This window comes from Canis lupus, chromosome 6 (genome assembly GCF_048164855.1).
Source record: "Canis lupus baileyi chromosome 6, mCanLup2.hap1, whole genome shotgun sequence".
NCBI lineage: Eukaryota > Metazoa > Chordata > Mammalia > Carnivora > Canidae > Canis > Canis lupus.
In genome coordinates, this window is record NC_132843.1 from 74293724 (window position 1) to 74311306 (window position 17583).

A 17583-nucleotide genomic window follows, 5' to 3' on the forward strand; every position below is an offset into this window, starting at 1 on the left:
CAGCCTCTGACGGTCACTCTGGCACAACTTAGGTAAGTTGTCTGACTCTCCATTAAGCTCATTATACCAGGTGACAGTGAGCACATCCTAGAAAGGGTAGAGAACAGCAGAGCAGCAGTAATAACTCAGCTCTTCTTGCTGATGGTGTTGGTGTTTGGGATGAAAAGATGAGTGGGGTAAATCAATACAGAGTAAACTCTGTTCTTTCTTTCTTAGATTATTTATTTGAGAGAGAGAAAGAGAGAGCATGAGCCAGGAGGAGGAGCAGAAGAAGAGGGAAAGCTGACCCCCACCCACCCCCCAACAGGAAGTCGGACATGGGGCTCAATCCCAGCACCTCGAGATCATGACCTGAGCTAAAGGCAGAGGTTTTTTTTTTTTTTTAAGATTTTTTTTATTTATTCATGAGAGACACAGAGACAGAGAGAGAGAGGCAGAGACACAGGCAGAGGGAGAAGCAGGCATCATACAGAGATCCTGATGTGGGACTCGATTCAAGGTCTCCAGGATCACGCCCTGGGCTGCAGGCAGCGCTAAACTGCTGCACCACCGGGGCTAAGGCAGAGTTTTAACTGCCTAAGCCACCCACCCTGTTCTGTAAAGGCTTCCATGCCCACACCCCCCACAGGGACCAATGAGGAGATGCTATAAGCTCTGTGGGCCAACTCAGCATGCATGCATTTGCCGCAGGACATCTGGTGCATCTTAACCTTCATATCAACTATCTACTACAGTGAGAAAAAAAAAAAACCACTCAGAAACCCAGAGACTTAAAAGAACAACCACCTGTTTATGTCACAGTTCTGTGGGTGGGTAATTTGGGCTGGGACCCGTTCAGTGGTTCTGCTACCCTGAGCCAGGTTTGGCTGATGTTAGAGAAACTGGTACATGCATCTATGATTAACTGCCAGGCCAGTATATTGGTTTGCCTTAAACTACTAAGGCTCGGTGCTTTAAACAAGAGAAATATATTTCCTCACAATTTTGGAGGCTTGCAGTCCAATATCAAGATGTCAGCAAGGTTGCTCTTTTTTTTTTTTTTTTTTTCCTGATGTCCCTCTCCTTGGCCTGTAGACGGCCATCTTCTCCCTGTGCCTTCACTTGGTTTTCCTTCTGTGCACACACGTCTATGTCCCAATTTCCTCTTCCAATAAGGATGCTGGCTGTATTGGATTCAGGCCCAATCTAATGACCTCAACTTAATCTAATAACCTCTTTAAAGACCTTTTCCAGATTGAGCTACATTCTGAGATTCTGGGGGCCAGGACTTCAACATACATATTTCGGGGCGGGGGTTGGGGGGGCGGGTGGCAAAACGGTTCAGCCCACAACAGTAAGCTGTTGGTCAAAAGGTCTAAGAAGTTGTAGCTGGCATGGCTCTTCTCTGCTCCACGTGGTCACCGAATGCCCAGAGAGCTAGCTTGGGTTTGTCAACATGACAGCAGCTACAGATACCCCAAGAGAGAAAGAAGAATGCAGGGCCTCTCCTGGCTTGAGCTCAAACTGGCACAACTTCACTTCTGCGACATTCTATTGGCCCAAGCACATCACAAAGGCAACCCAGATTGAAGGGAGGGACCAGCAGGCCGTTTGTGCAATCTGTTACAGCCTCTCCTTCCCTCCCTTCCCTGCACCCTGGGGGACCCCATGGGACAGCTTTCACTCTTGGGCTGAGAGCCCAGAAAGCCCATGACTCAGTGAAATTTGTCCTCCAATCCCATCCTCATACCAACCTTCTTTCCAGTTCCTCCCCACTCATTGAGATGCTCAGGGGTTCCCTGCCTTCCTCCTTCTCTGTCTCCGAAGAGAATCCGATGGCATCATTCAGCCCGAGGCTAAATAAGTATGAAGGTGACAGCCCTTCTGGAGACAACTGCCTTTTAGTAAGTCCCCAAGTCTGAAGCCCAGGCACAGAGCACTGTGGGGGAACTCCTGGCGAAGCCAGGGGGTAAGTAGGAGAAACTTCCTTTGTCCCATGAAAATTGCTTCGCCACGTGGAGCAAGTGACATCTTTCGTGGGTTTCTGCCTGGGGAACACGTGGCCCCACATCATTTCCACATGAGTGAGGAGTGATCGTGGAAGAGCATCAGTCGGGGCAAGGAATCAGAGAAGACGGCCTCTAGTCTATACTTAGCCAGCATCTGATGACTGGATCCTGAGTAAGCTGTTGTAGCTTGTCCGAATGTCAGTGGTACTGTCGTCTGCAAAATGAGAGATTTGGTGAGACCATCTCTGGGATTGCTTTCATTTCCCAGGTCCTGTGCATTCTGATAAAGTCTTCATTATGTCCTACCCCCCTCTCTCCCTGGCCGGCCAGCCCACCAACATGCTCCCTCGGCAGGTGCGGGGCATGCCCGGCTGGCACGGAGTCTGTGGCTTTGAACCACACCAAGAGTATGACTGGGACCAGCTGGGAACGGGTGACAAACTATCCCACATTGTCTAGATTCTTCTATGTGGCTCTAGGGAGATAATAAAACCATTAAGTCGGGGAGGAATTGATGGGTTTCTATCCACCAAGCACGTTCTGCTGCTCAGAAGAGCCCAGTCATTAGGCTCTAAAAGATTGGAGCCCCTCAGCCTCCTTCTGCTACCCCATTCCCCCAATAGCCATGTCTAATGTGTATTGCTCAGTGTATACATTGAAATGCAGGCTATTGTATACATTTTCTCTCTATACACCACACATCTGTCTGCCCTGCACAGACACAGACAGTTTCAAACTTCAAACACCAGTCTGTATACACAATGTGGGTGGGTTGAGTTTGGATCTGACTGGGACAAGGCCACGCACCCGCATATATTTAATGGCCCTGTCTTGACAATCTACCATTATAGCAAATGTGAAAAAAATAAACAGGGACAAGACTCTTTTTTTTTTTCCTCCCCAAACTCAACATCAAAAGTTATTGAGTGATCGTGCTGAGCAATAGCCAGAGGTAGTGTTAACAAAGGAGAAGCTCCAAGCTCCACTTACTGTGGGGAAAGTAGTTCATATGCTTTATCATCGCTTAGGACCTGTCAGGCTTGGTTAGTTGGGTGGACACGGATTGCCTCAAACGGCATTTGCTACACATTTGTTTTCCAAACACACTATACCTCCTCAGGAAGGTTAATCCCGAGAGATAAAATGTTTGGAGGTTGATTTGGGGCTTACCAAGTCGCTCCCCTTTAAAATTCAGTCTCCAAAGGAAAAAAATAGGAACTGAGTATAGAGCTGGATCACCTATCAGAGCAAACCTAAGCTTTAGTTAGGCTCCCACCAGACACTAGCAGAAAGCGAATACATTTTTTTGTTTGTTTGTTTGTTGTTATTGTTTTTAAAGCAGAGAATTTATTTCTGTTCACAAATAAGTCTGTTTCTCCAGTAACCTCAAGTCCCCAAAATTCAGTATTTCCAATCTACGGGACTTCACCGACGGCCTCCACAAAGATATAGTGTGCCATGGAATTCCGGTGGGTTCTTCTGAGGCCTTCGAACAGTTTTGCATTGCGAGGTCACTGCTCAGGACATTATTAACATGCCAATAAAGAACATGTGTACAACAACGTTCAAGACAAGATGCAAAAGTAAGTAAGGGGCCCCTGAGTGGCTCAGCGGTTGAGCATCTGCCTTTGGCTCAGGTTGTGATCCTGGGGTCTTGAGATCGAGTCCTGCATCAGTCTCCCCGCAGGGAGCCTGCTTCTCCCTCTGCCTGTGTCTCTGCCTCTCTCCCTGTGTTCTCATGAATAAACAAATAAAATTTTTTTCTTTTTTCTTTTTTTTAGATAGCAGCATCTTTTAAGCTGCTCCACAACAATGAGTGGGGTGACAAATAGCTACAAAAAATACACACATGCATCATTCTGGTTCTGGAAGTTGGAGAGACTAACCCTGCAACAGCTCAAGTGCAATATGAAGCAGAGTACAAATGAGTGTTTACATGCAATGGATGGTAACAGACCACATGGGAACTTTAGGAATTTTGAGAAAGTCAAGAATTTTTGTACAGGGTCATCTGGGAAGGTGTGTAGGCAGAGTCCTAACATGTCCCCCCTACCATTCCCTTCCCTTGCTGCGCATGCCCTGTACAATCCCTTCTCCTTGAGTGTGGGTGGGCCTGACCTGATCCGGTGAGCCCTTTCAGAAAGGATTAAGAGATTGGAGACAGAAGTCAGGGAGATCTTAAGCTGCAGCAGATGCTCTCCTGTCTGCCTTGAAGAAGCAAAAGCTCCTATGCTGTAGATAGGACCACGTGGCAGAAAATGGAAGGCGGCCTTTAGTAGCTGAGAGAGGCAGCTGGCTGATGGCCAGCAAGAAAGTAGGGAGCTCCTTCCTACAACCACCAGGAACTTAATTGTGCCGACAGCCTCGTGAGCTTGAGGACCGCGAGCGCCAGAAAGGAACGAGACCTGGATGACACCTTGATGTCAGTCTTACGAGACCCTGAACAGAGAGCCCATCTAAGCTGTGCCTGGACTCCTGACCTGCAGAGACTGGGCGTCGTAAGCCCCTAAGTCTGTGTAAGAAGCACACGCACAAGACTTCTTCTGAGAGTGGGTATAACTTGAGCAGGGCCCAGAGGAAGAGGCTGACAGCTTGCAGAAGTTCAAAGGAGACGGGAAACAGCTATGCTGTGAAGAAAGGAAGAGGCAGGTTGTAGAAGCAAAGGCCCTGACAAAGGTAACCCCGTGAAAAAGGAGACCTTTACCCTATTTGTCATTTTGATGCATGCAGCATGCTTATCTGCTGAGCAGGTCACCAGTCATTATGCCCATTGCACACGAGAAAACTGAGCTCTCGAGATGTTTGTCAGTTGGGCACTGACGTATGATTACCCAGGGACAGAGAGAGTTTGCTTTCTGAAATGAAAAATCTGGTTGAAATCTGTGAAATGCTTTTCATTCCTACAACCTAGAAGATAAGATCGAAATTCCTCAACCAGTGTAAGAGGCCCTTCGTGGACTTCTCGTCACTCAGGCTTCCTGCTACACTCTAGCCAAGCCATCCCCCCCCAATCCCCCCCCACACACACACACAGCCACACACCCCTCCCCCATGCATTCCTGCACTGGGCAGATGGTTCCCGCCACAGGGACTGTCTCCCCTCCCCTACCCACCCCCACCCAGCTTCCCATCCCAAGTTGGCTTAGGTATGAATTTCTCATCCTTCTTTTCAGATTCTGGTCAAAAGCAACCCCCCCACACGAGGCTCACCCCCGTGCCCACATTTAACAGCCCACGTACAAACCTTCCTTTGTGATCCTATAGCACACCGAACACACCTCTGTTAGTACTTCAGAATGATAAGGCAATAATGCCAATAAGAGTTCACATTTATTGAGTCCATATCCAAAGCCATGTACTATGCCTTTTACATGCATTATCACGTTGTATTTTTATCACCTTTTTTTTATATGTGTTTACATGCTTCTCTACTAAATGGTGAATCTTTCAAAGGCAAGGATGATGGCTTTTTCATTTCTGTATCCCCCAGAGCTTTGCAGAGTGTAGAAGGCACTCAAAATATATTTAATAAATGAGTTAAAAGAGTCAGAAGTAGGGCTGGAGTTCGGGTGTCTGGATTGCAGTGCAGGGTTATTTGCTGCTGTACCATCACGAGAAAATGAATGTACAAGGGCTTTGGGAAACTACAAAATACTATGTGAATGGAAAGGAGAAGATGCCAAACCAACTCCTCCTTTCTTGTGCCCCTCTCTTAACTCCTGTCTGTCTCTGGCTGCCAAAATAATTTTAGATCATGTGAAAGCTTAACGGCAGCGTTCCTCTACTTCATCTAGCCCAGACACCCAAAAATATAAAGAGGAGCGTGTATGTGTTCATGACAGTGGGAGGCATCGTGAAGGCGGGTTCCAGGAGAACTGGGGCATCTAGCAAATAGGGCATAGCAGTCTGGACACATTCGCGGAGGACCCAGGACCCCTCGAGCACCCAGGAATCCCAGGCGTTGGAAATGAGCGTGCTCCCAGGTGGGGCACCCTGAAGAGCTGCGTGTGCTCACTTGGTCCTCAGAATTCTGTGCTGAACTCCAAGCACTGCTTTGGTGAACAAGGCAGTCGATGCGACTCTTAAAGGAGCTGTGCCGAACTCATTATCATCTGAGCCCGTAGAATTCTCCTTATTCAAACCCTGCTGTTCAGAGAGGGGAAGCGATCACTCTGTGTACTACTCACCTAGCCTTTGTCTCCAGCTCTCATGTTTAGGCAAAAGTTGAATATTAAATCAGCTACCAGCCAGCATCGTGCTCTGTTCCACTGACCCTAGGGCTCAGCCAGAAAAATCAGAGAAAGAAATTTTTCCTCTCAATTTCATATAGCAGGCTCGATCAGGGCTTCATGTATTTTATCTTTTTTTTTTTTTACCCCAAATAGCAAGGTATACAATTCTTTCCTTGTTTTGCAATTGCCTGTGACTCTCAAACCTCTCTCCTTCTCACTGTCCCCCTGCCAACTGTCCCCCACCCCACAGAGCACAGACCATCTCTAATGTGGGCTGCATGAGTAAATATTTGATGGAGTGAGAATAAAAGAAAAACATATTAGCGTCCAGCTTGCATAGTTGGCACTGGGCTTAGGAAGAACAAATTGAGGCCAATTAAAGGCATAACTCTTAGGAATAGCTACCAAGACCCTACTTTATTTTCTATGGAGGAGAAAACATTCTTATAGCTTTTTAGCTGAGGAGCAGAGGGAAAATAGCCTATTCTTTTGTATTATGTTTGGGAGTAATTCTTGCCTCCACCCAGTTCAATTCAAGAAACCTTATTTAAAGCAGAACCAAGAACCAGGAACCAGAAAAGACACAAACGAGAAAGTACAGTTGCAAAAAGAAAAAGAAAGAAAGAAAGAAGAAAGAAAAGAAAGAAAGAAAGAAAGAAAGAAAGAAAGAAAGAAAGAAAGAAAGAAAGAAAGAAAGAAAGAAAGAAAGAAAGAAAGAAAGAAAGAAAGAAAAGAAAAGAAAATACAGTTGCTACCCTCCAGAACCTGACCATCTAGTAGCAGACTATGAGGATAAATAAAGAAACAAACAAGTAAACACTGTAAGCAAAGCCAAACAAGGATAAATGTCACCTTAGGGAGGGAGGCAAAAAGATGTGTGATAGGGAAAATGACATTTCTTGGGACAGCCTTCTGCTCCTTCTCACCTTCTCTCCCTTTGCTGGAACAAGGGGCAATGAAAAGCTATTTCAGCATTATTTTCCACTGTGAAACAGTGGTTACACCCCTAAAAAGTACCACATCATCGACAATTGAATTACAAAAACAATTATTCTAATAGGGGGAAAAAAAGATTGGGGCTGGAGACTTTTGATATGTAAAAGCAGTTATTTTTTCCTGCAGGAATTTCAGCAATGAAAATGTTTTTACTAAGTCTCAGTGTATTTTGTTATTTTAGGCAATATATCCGATCATCAAAGCTGACAATAACAAACCTCAGCATTCCTGGGCAAATCTGAGCGGTATATAAGGCCAAGACCCAAATCAGTAAGTTTTGAGACTATTGAAATCAAGTCGATTACAGCTCCATGTGGGGCTAAATTCTGGTTTCAACTCCATTCAGTGTCCTTCTCAGAGGGAGGATGAGGACACCTGCACTGCTGAGCTCTACAGTGAGCATGGGACTTAGTTTGGCCAGTGAAATGGGGGCAGAAATGACAGGTGTCACTTGCAAGCAGAGGCTTTCAAAGGGTGCACCATGTCTTTTTCCCTCTGGCAGCACCACCCAAGCTACCCTCGCCAGGGAATGCTTTTTCAGCCCAAGTTCTGAAATAAAGATGACCTTGGGTCAGAGCACCAGTCAGCTCAAGATGTGGGCACATCACCCAGAGGGAGGAATAAACCTTTGTTGCTGTACGCCAGTAAGACTTAGGGCCCTTTTGTTAGCACAGAATACCCCGCTTTATTCTGGCTGATAAACAAGTACGAAACACAAATGTGAAATGGAGGAGCTAGCGATGCAAGTAAAATAGTTCAACTAAAACAACCACCTAGAAGCTCACGGGTTTTTCCCATTTGTGATCCATATTAGCCATTACAGTCTACATAATGCTACTGTTTTTTGAAGACTCTCTACAGACACTTTCATACATGATCTCATTTGATCCTCTCAACAATGGTAATGAGGTCGATTTCAATCTCCATCTGATAGATAAGAAAACCGAAAACCAAAGAGGTTAAGTGATTGGTCAAATGTCATTCACCTCTTAAGTGCCCAAAGTGGGAGTTCTGTTTGATTCCAAATTTGGCCTTCCTATGACCCTTCCCCAGGGCCAGTTAAGGAATAAAGTAATTGGCCACACAAAGTGACCTCCGAACATGACTTTGAAGTCATAAAAACTGGGGTCATGCTAATGTGATCTGAATTAAGTCTCTCGGCCTCCCTAAGACAGTTTTCTCCTCTGTAAAATGGAGGTGACACTGTGTCCACCTTGTTAGAGGAGGAAATACACCTACAGCTACCAGCCCTCTAGCTGGCTGGCACTTATCAGCTCTCAATTAATGACTCTCGGTATGATCCGTGGCGGTCCTGATACAGCCCAGGCATACTCAGATGGAGAGGGGAAGAAGCACTCTCTCTGAGGTACCTAGATAAAGCAGGGATCCTGTGTCCTCCTGAGGCCAGGGCACAGCAGGGACCTAAGCCGACAGAGATGCGGTGCCAGGTCAGAGGGCAGGACAGGAGTCACCCCAGGAGAAGGCCTCAGGGCTGATGCAGGGAGCCAAGGACCCAGCTCCTCCCTCCACAGAACAGGCCAAGCCCCAATGGCAAGGGACAGCCGTCAGCGAGCCCCCTAACAGATGGCCCCATGAAATATAGGAACAGGTTGGGCACCGATGGCCAGAGAAAGAGAGCTTAGAGGAGCAGAGCCTGGCTGGGGATGAAGGCAGAGAGGGGGAGCCGCAGACAAGAGCCAGTCTGTGACTCGCCCTGGACCCAGTCTAGCAATGGGCGGGGGGGGGGGGGGGGGGAGCAGCTGATGGCATTAATGACAGGAGCTAATGATGTGAAAACACTTAAGCAACAACGGGCCTGCAAGGAGCTGTTTTGGCTGCTGAAAAGCCTTGCCACCCAACAAAGCAATTAGTCCGTCACCCCGCCACCCAGCCCCTCCTCTGCCCGCCTCCCTTTTCCCACCTTTCCAGACCTCAGACCATTCATCCCTTTGTCTCCCCGGCCCGGACCGCAGCCGCCCAGACCCAGCAAACAGAACTGCGCCAGCTGGAGCCTGGCCTCCAACGGCTGTCTCCCAAAACAGCAGCGCCAGGCCGGGGCCAGGGTGGGGGGGTGGCCTCGGAGGCAACTTTCTGTCTCCCCACTTTTGCCCTGAATTGTTTCTGAAAAAGTTACCTGTGCATTTCCATATTTCAGCCTGTGGCCCTGGCCCTTTCCCACAACACAGAGACGAGACCTACTGCTCTTTGCAGCTGGGAGGGTAATTTGAAAACAATTTTGCATTTGGGCACTCGTCTACCCAAAGAGAGTGTGAGGCTGGAAGTGGAGGCTTCCTGGGTTCTTGCTCTTGCTTCTACTCATCTTTTAAGACTTATCTTTAAAAAAAAATAGACTTATCTTAAGCATTCCCATTCTAGAATCCTTACCCCCTCCGTGAAGACTCTCCCCACCTGCTACACGCTCATGACGACAGGTATGGTCATATCATGCTCGGTGGTAATGGCTCCTTCTTGTCTGCCTTTCTGTCTTCCTTCTTTTCAAGACTCTGAGTTCACAGATGGCCTCTTTCTATCCTCAGCATCCAGCGCAGGAGTCCTATGCAGTACCCGGTTCAAGTTTCTGAGATATGCAATTTCCAAATCTTTAAGTAGGGATGACAATACATGCCCTATTACATGTTCCAGTTTGATATTTTAGGATTAACCATGACAGGCCAGTGTACAAACCCTGCAGCCCATATTTTGGCCAGGAAATGACATGACCAGAGTCTGCTTTAAGCAAAAGACCGAGGAGCAAAAGAGACAAAGGACAAGAAAAAAATTATAGACAGAAAGAGAAAGAGAGAAGAAGAAGAAGAAGAAAAGAAGAAGAAGAAGAAGAAGAAGAAGAAGAAGAAGAAGAAGAAGAAGAAGAAGAAGAAGAAGAAGAAGAAGGAAGAAGAAGAAGAAGAAGAGTAGGAGGAGGAGGAGGAGGGAGAAAATGAGAGAAAATGAAAACCAAAGAAAAGCTTTTCAATATCTCAGAGGAGGGGAGACCACTGAGGAAGCTAAATAAATAATAAAATAAAAATCTGGTGAAAGGGAGTAGCTGCAGGAATGGGAAGAAATGGATAATACTGGAAAGGTGCTGTGTCAGTCTATCCGGACTGGTATCACAAGGAACTATAGACTGGGTGGCTTATAAACAACAGAAATTTATTTCTCACAATTCTAGAAGCTGGAATTCCAAGGTCAGGCGCCAGCATGGGTTTGGCTCTGGTGAGAACCTGGATCCTGGTTCACCGACAGCCCTCTTCTAGCTGTGTCCTCAAACAGCCTCTTGGGGTTCTTCTGAAGAGCACTAATCCCATTCATGGGTGCACCACCCTCACGACCTGAACACCTGTCATCAAAGGCCACTGGCCCTCATACCATCACCCTGGGGGATTAGGTCTCAACATATATGAATTTTGGGAGCAGGGGACCCAAACATTTGGTCAGCCCACAGCAGAGGGGCTCGAAGACTTTAATACCCGGATGTAGTTGAGATGAAGGGGGAGTTGAATCCCAAGATTCCAAGCTTGGGGAGCAATTTTTAAAATTTTTGAGACATCCGCACTTCCGCAGTATGCCATCCCACTCCCCAACACGGCCACGATGATGAGCGGGGCTCTGCGAGGAGCTCAAACCCACCCAAGGGCTATTTTTTCTTGCCTTGCGAGAAAAATGCTGTCGAGTGGGAAGTGGAGAATCATTTTTCTCACTACAGGGCTCCTCCCTCACGGCAGTAATATTATCAAGTTAGTAAATAATTGATCTCAAATGAATTCGTGGTTTTGGAGTTGTATAATCCATCCTACCTCACCCAAAGGCACATGGCCCTGGGTTACATCATCCTGACTGCTTGCAGGGGTTCAGGGGTGGGGGTGTGGGGTGTAAATTCCTCTCAATCTTGTCTCCAATCACAAAACGCCAGCTTTGTTGAACCTTAGCCATGTTCAGATCTAGGATGTGCCCAAACACGACAGAGGCATTGTTTTCTCTCCCTCGGCCCTCCGTATGTTAAAAACATCTATTAAAATGTGTCTGGGATGGAAGACACCCAACACGCTGTCATTAATTTAAGGAAATAAAATTACACCATATGAAGGGTTATCATACGGAAGATGGTGACCAGCTGTTCTCCATCTCCTCTGGGCTAGAATAAGAGAAAGTGGGAGGGAGTTCAATTTGAAATTGAATCGGGAGTGGGGACTTTACAGAAGGATGGAAGCATAGCCAATGAGGGCTACAAGACAAACACCCGGTTGCGGTACATGCGGACATCAGATTATTGTGGGGGTGCGGGGAGGGGCTCGAGGCAAAAGGAGGTTTTATTTTTTTTCTCCCGTTGAGTGTCTTGATGGCCTCAGAGTTTCCCTTCTCTCATCTCTTTCTGGAAAAAATACTGCTTTTTAAATTTTTTCACTACGGTGGGAAACAATTGAGGCCTTTTCATTTAAATATGGATCAAGGCCTTCTAGTAAACGAATAAAGCAGGAGGTAGATTGTCAGAGGCCCCTGCCGCAGGGTAGCTGGGATGTAGCCCTTGTGTGGCACCCAGACCAGCCCTGCCTAGGGAATTCAGAACCTGCCTGGATGTGGACAATGGGCAGGATAAATTTGAAGTTGCTCCCGATTTGAGGAATCTGTAATTCCAACCTGGCCCGAGGCTAAATTGTGAGTGGTCTGGTTTGTTCATCAGTCACCCACGGATCCTGCACCTTCTCTAGGACACTTTATCTTTTATATTCAGTCATCCAGAGCAATGGTCCCCATCAAAATGTGTGGGTTTTTTTTTTTTGAAGATTTTATTTATCCATTCATGAGACACACAGAGAGAGAGAGAGAGAGGCAGAGACACAGGCAGAGCAAGAAGCAGGCTCCCTGCAGGGAGCCGGATGCGGGACTCGATCCCAGGACCCGGGATCACAGATGCTCAACCACTGAACCACCCGGGTGTCCCTCATAATGTGTTTTTAACAACATAAAATTAGATCAGTTACTTCTGACTACTATGAATTGCAATCACTTGCTGTCTCCCCCCAGTTGTGCTTGTACATAAGCTTCGATTCTCGCTAGAAAGCACGAGGAAAGGAGTTTCGCTGGCCTGCAGGGTGCGGGGAGGGGGGCAGTAGGAAGTTAACCTGCGAAGGCAGGATGGGGCCTTGACTTACATTGTCCTCGGTCCCCCACCCCAGGGTCAGGAGCTTGTACTCCACTCAGATGATACAGAGTGATCTGACATTTTTGAGAAGGAAAAAAGGCAGGCATCACCTAAGCCACCAGATGCCAGCTGGCTCCCTGTTCGGTTTTTTCACTTATTAAAATAATTTTAGAGTTTTCCCTTCGCCACTGAGTGCTGCTTCCTCCTTGGGTAACACTTGGCCGGGAGTGACCACAGATTAGCCTGCTCCATGATCACCCTGTTTCTCCATCCTTTTCTCCTTCCAGTGCCTGCATTCCCCAGTTGGGTTTAATCCTTGGCATTCAGATTGCCATTTTTCTAGAATCAAGGAACACTTCATCTGGAAACTTGGCATTGCCCCCAAGTTGAGGACAGTGGGGAATCAGGAAGAAAAATATAGGAGCATGGTGAAGAAAGAGGGTGGAGGATAAATTAGCTCCAGAGAGAGGCAGGAAAGCTTGGAGTGTGTTTTCTGTCCCCTCAAAGCAAGGGACCAGGCGCCTCTGTCTTCCCTGGCAACTCTACAGCAAACACGAACCCAGTCTCCGAACCAGCAGGAACCTCGCAAACAGTAAGGTCACAGAGCCAGTTTGGTCCCCTCCAAATCAAAGCTGTATTCATTTTGTTCCTAAGTGTAGTAAAGTTATTGTTAATGATTTGCTCTCCCACTGACAATCAGTGTCAAAGTTTCGGCCTCTCTGGAAATGGTTGTGATCTGAACTCTTCCAGGGGAAAGACCAAAAAAGAAAAGAAAAGAAAAAGAAAAAGAAAAAGGAATGAAAACACACACCACCCCCACATAGCTCCAGCTCTTTTAATGGACAAGTTGACAGAGTCCTTAACCAGAGTCTCTCCGGGTTCTCACCATAATTACAGGCTGGGAGGGAGGGCTGTGTTCCCTGTGATTAGAGGCTGTTTGTGCTTCTGTCCATTTGGGAACAAAAAAAAGGGGGGGACGCATTTTCAAGAACTTGAGGCCAAACATTTCTCACAAGGGAATTTTACTCAAACACTTGCTAAATAGTTTCAAAGATGTTCATTTCATCATTAAAAATGGTCTTTGAGGGACGCCTGGGGGGCTCAGTGGATTGAGCATCTGCCTTTGGCTCAGGGCGTGATCTCGGGTCCGGGGATCGAGTCCCACATCAGGGTCCCCACATGGAGCCTGCTTCTCCCTCTGCCTGTGTCCCTGCCTCTTTCTCTCTGTGTGTCTGTCATGAATAAGTAAGTAAAGTCTTTAAAAAATAAATAAATAAAAATGTTCTTTGAAACCTTTACCACAGACTTACTGAGAGCTGATTTGGGTTGGTGGCGCCTCGGGAATGATGCGCTTGATTTAGCACCACCCTCTCCTAAAACCACACCAACCACGCACCCTTCCCCATCCGTGTCCCACTGAGTCAGCCTCTCACCTTTCCCCTGCCCAGACGGTGATGAAGAGGCACAGTGTACAACTCCTCAGCCGTTCTCTTTCCCTCTTACATCACAGGAACCCATCAACTTGGAGAGAAGAGGGAGGAAAAATCCTAGGGAGGTGAAAAGGGAGGGGAGGGGATCTGCTTACCAGCAGCCCTTTCAGAAAGCACGAGAATCAGGGAGAGGTTTTCTTTACTGAAAGAAATCTCTTTATAGCCTGACACGGTGAGATGGCTAGTCCAGTAGGGAATGGGATATAGGAGAAAGAAACCTATTTGGGATACCCTTAAATCTCAAGGTATTTGAGCCAAGAACTTGGCAGTGAAATACATCTCTACCCTTTACCGACATTTCCAATACTGTATCATCAGGGGCCCAAGCGCCATCAAATTTGCATCAAACACTCCATCTTCCTCTTCTACAGCTAACAAAATCCACCCCCCCCCCCATTTCCAAAATGCAGTTCAGATCCCACTTCCCCCATGTAGCTCTCCTTCGCCCCTGCATCCCAGTCTGGTCTCCCCTGATTTTCACCTACAATCACTACCACAAAGTCCCCGTTCCTTATTTGCCAATGCCCCTCTCATAGAGACCCTACCGAGACCAACACAGATGCCTCTGTAGCGCCAGTTAGCAGGGTGCAGCAGGAGAAGGTGGTGTGGAAAGATGGGGTGGCTCACCTCCTTGAACGTCTGTCACAGAGCCACCCCTTCCCCACATACGGACAAGCGTACTTCTCACAGGGGGAAGGGAGCTGGACTTGCCACTGGGAGAAGGGAAGGAAGGTGTTAAGTGGGAAGGAGACAAAGGAACAATGGAAAAGGGGCCCTTGAGCCCACAGAGGGGTCTGCTTCCTCCTCAGTCCCTTGAGGGGGAAACATCAAAGGGAGAAAAGAGGAGATGGAATCCAGTTTGGAAAAGATGCTATCGGGAAAGGTGCTCCTGAATCGAATTAATACAGCATTTTCTGTGGTTGGCAATGGGTATGGAGAGTCTGTGTGTGTAAAGAAAAGGCATTTGTGGAATTTATGTTCTCCCGAAGTATGGAAATTTAATCGCAGCACCATGGATACCCAAGACAGGTCAGATAGGAAAGGCACGAAAAGGCCTTGATTTTATAGCTGTGGGGAAAGTGTGTGTGTTTCTATTCTGGTATCTTTACATACCTCTTCCTTTACTCCCTCCTCACCAAACACACACACACACACACACACACACACACACTTTGTTCATTCTCTACTGAATAACAAGGTACGTATTCGTCCTCTCTCTCCAAATTGTCCCCACTCCCTGCCTATCATGCTCATTCTCCTTCCCCGGATCATTTAAAATCTGGCAGGCAATGTTGTCACCTCCATTAAACCTTCCCCAATGGTTTGCTTTGACAAAACCATCATTGTTCTCCTCTCAGGAATCTCACTGCATGAAAAGTCTCCTCCCCATTTCCTAGCCCAGGTGTGCCGTGTGTGTGTATATGTGCATGTGTGGGTGCCTGCTGTTCCCGTGGAACCAAAGTTTCTTGAGGTCCAGGTAGGGGAACTCCTGTAACATACAGCAGATGTCATTCACAGCTCGATGACCAGTTGGATACTGGACCAAACCCGGGTGGCTATGTTGATTCCCCACTATGTCTACTAACAAACCCTAGGAATTTGGAAGATACTGTGTTATCCTTCCCCTTTGTGGATGATGAAGGGGATTTGGGAAAGCCAAGAAGAGCTTTGGGAGCACTCTTCCTTTTCCTAATATCCAGCCTTGACTCTGCCATCTTCTTTCCCAGGGACCTTTGGAACTTGCTCGTCTCCTCTGCCTCAGGTCAGGCATAAGCAACATTTTGCATTGGTACCAAACCAAGTGCAAGGTCTTGGAGCCATAGGATTCCAAACAGTCCCAGCTGAACAATGTATTCACTCCACCGCCAAGGAAGTTAACAAACTATCCTCTCCCCACCCGCAAGGTTTTATTTTTCCATAAAAATAGGAGGAGGTTCAACTATTTCCCAAGTTTGAGCAAAAATTGCTTCTGCTCTTCTTTCTATATCTTTAGCCGATTCTTTCCAAAACAAATGGAACTGACCATCTAATGTGTTTTAACACGGGAGTCAGGAACTTGGGTTTGCTTGACTCAACACCTTCTGGGTTTCTGAAACTGTGCACAGAACAGCACACTCGCTTCTGCTCCTGTTTCCAAATGAGGGGTGGGGTCTCTGATGAACTTAGAGCCATGGTTCCTGGAGCCTCATGATTCTCAGTTTCTACTTTTAGGCATAACAGACAACAAAGAATGATTTTAGGTAAGTCTGACCATAGATCCAAACCACACATCTTCAACTCCGGTATTATAAATAAAAGCTTACATTTGGACCCATATGTTTTCCTCTACTTTTTACTTTTCATTTGATTCAAAATTAGTGAGAACTCAAGGGTTGAGAGAAATGATCAACCTGAAAACCCCAACAATTAATACACTAAGAAACTTAAGTAGGCACCGACTTTCATTTGGGAATCGAAGTAACACACAGAGAGGTTGAAGCTTCCATGCAGCAGGGGCAGGAACTTCAGGTTTTTATGTTTCAGTTCAGCATGGGTCATGTGGGATTTGACTTTTGTAGGACAGAGCAGCTTTTTGTGACTGTGTCCACCGGCAGGTGGCTATTTTTTTTTTTTTTTTTTTTTTTTTTTTGTTAAAGGTACCAGGCTATGTTTTAAATGCTCAGTCCTATTTTAACACATGCTGGAATTTTCATACACGAACTGAATGAGTCTTAGAAGGAGACACAGGCTACTCAGACCTCTGCCCATGTTTTATCACTTACAAATATGAGCAGCTGTACTTAGAAGACCAGAAGGGACACCCTGTATTGCAAGGTTGAAGGGTAGCCTGTAAGATGGGATAGTTATTCTATAATGTTCTTCTCCCTCTTATTTTGTAGAGGGATCATGATGATGATTTGTATTAATTCTACTTCTTCATTATCAGAATTTTCTAGTTTTGAATCTCTAAGTCTGTATTGATTAAATTTGCCATTTAGGTCCACTGGAATGTAACCAGGGGACAAATGGACATTACCTAGAGATTGGAAATTAAAGTGGCCCTTTTGACATTAACTCTGGATGCAGCAGCAGGTTGTGACATCACATAGTCTCCTAATGGGAAGAGGCAGCCCAGACGTGTGCCCGTATATGTGACAATACCACTAATAATAGCTCCCATTTATTAAGCATTCACCTTCTGATCCCTTCTCAATATTTTATATGTATTTTATGGCAGCAACTCTTCAACATGGTTGCTGTTCTTATATCCTTTTTATCAGCAGTGACACTCAGGAATAGAAAGGTTTAAGTAGCTTTCTTAAGGACATAATAAAACTAAAACGGTGAAGCCAAGATTCACAGTCAGTCTGATTCCAGAGTCTACACTCTTCACTACTGAGCTTTAAAGATAGTTATTTATTTAGGCAGAAATGTGTCTGGAACTAAATGTGTGAGAAGAAGAGAAAGCAAGGAATGGAATGTACTAGACAATTCAGCGGAGCTTCTTGCCCACTCCCCCATCTGACCACAACTTACTGAACTATGAGAGGACACTTGACATGAGAGTAATGAATCCATAAGCTGATGAGCATCTTACGACTACTACCTACAAGACAAGTTAGTTAATGAATTTTCTTCAAGGATTTAAACTAAGATACATGGAGATACTTGCCAATACTGAAGTCGGTTTGGCACTGGAAGGCTATGTAATTTTAGGTACCAGGGTAGCCATTTGAGACCATATGGAAAAATGA

At 46.3% G+C, this 17583-nt stretch overlaps 1 long non-coding RNA gene across 2 annotated transcripts; it reads right to left on the minus strand.

Moving 5' to 3' along the window:
• Positions 1 to 361: 361 nt before the first annotated feature.
• Positions 362 to 16429, minus strand: LOC140635914 (uncharacterized). Of its 2 annotated transcripts, XR_012033247.1 has the most exons (5): positions 15873 to 16429; positions 13793 to 13906; positions 9626 to 9794; positions 6176 to 6262; positions 362 to 2202 (listed from the first exon to the last, which is right to left on the minus strand). It is a non-coding gene; the product is annotated as an uncharacterized lncRNA (long non-coding RNA). The 2 variants fall into 2 exon arrangements; XR_012033246.1 differs by having other exon boundaries at positions 13793 to 16429.
• Between the last annotated feature and the right edge of the window lie 1154 nt (positions 16430 to 17583).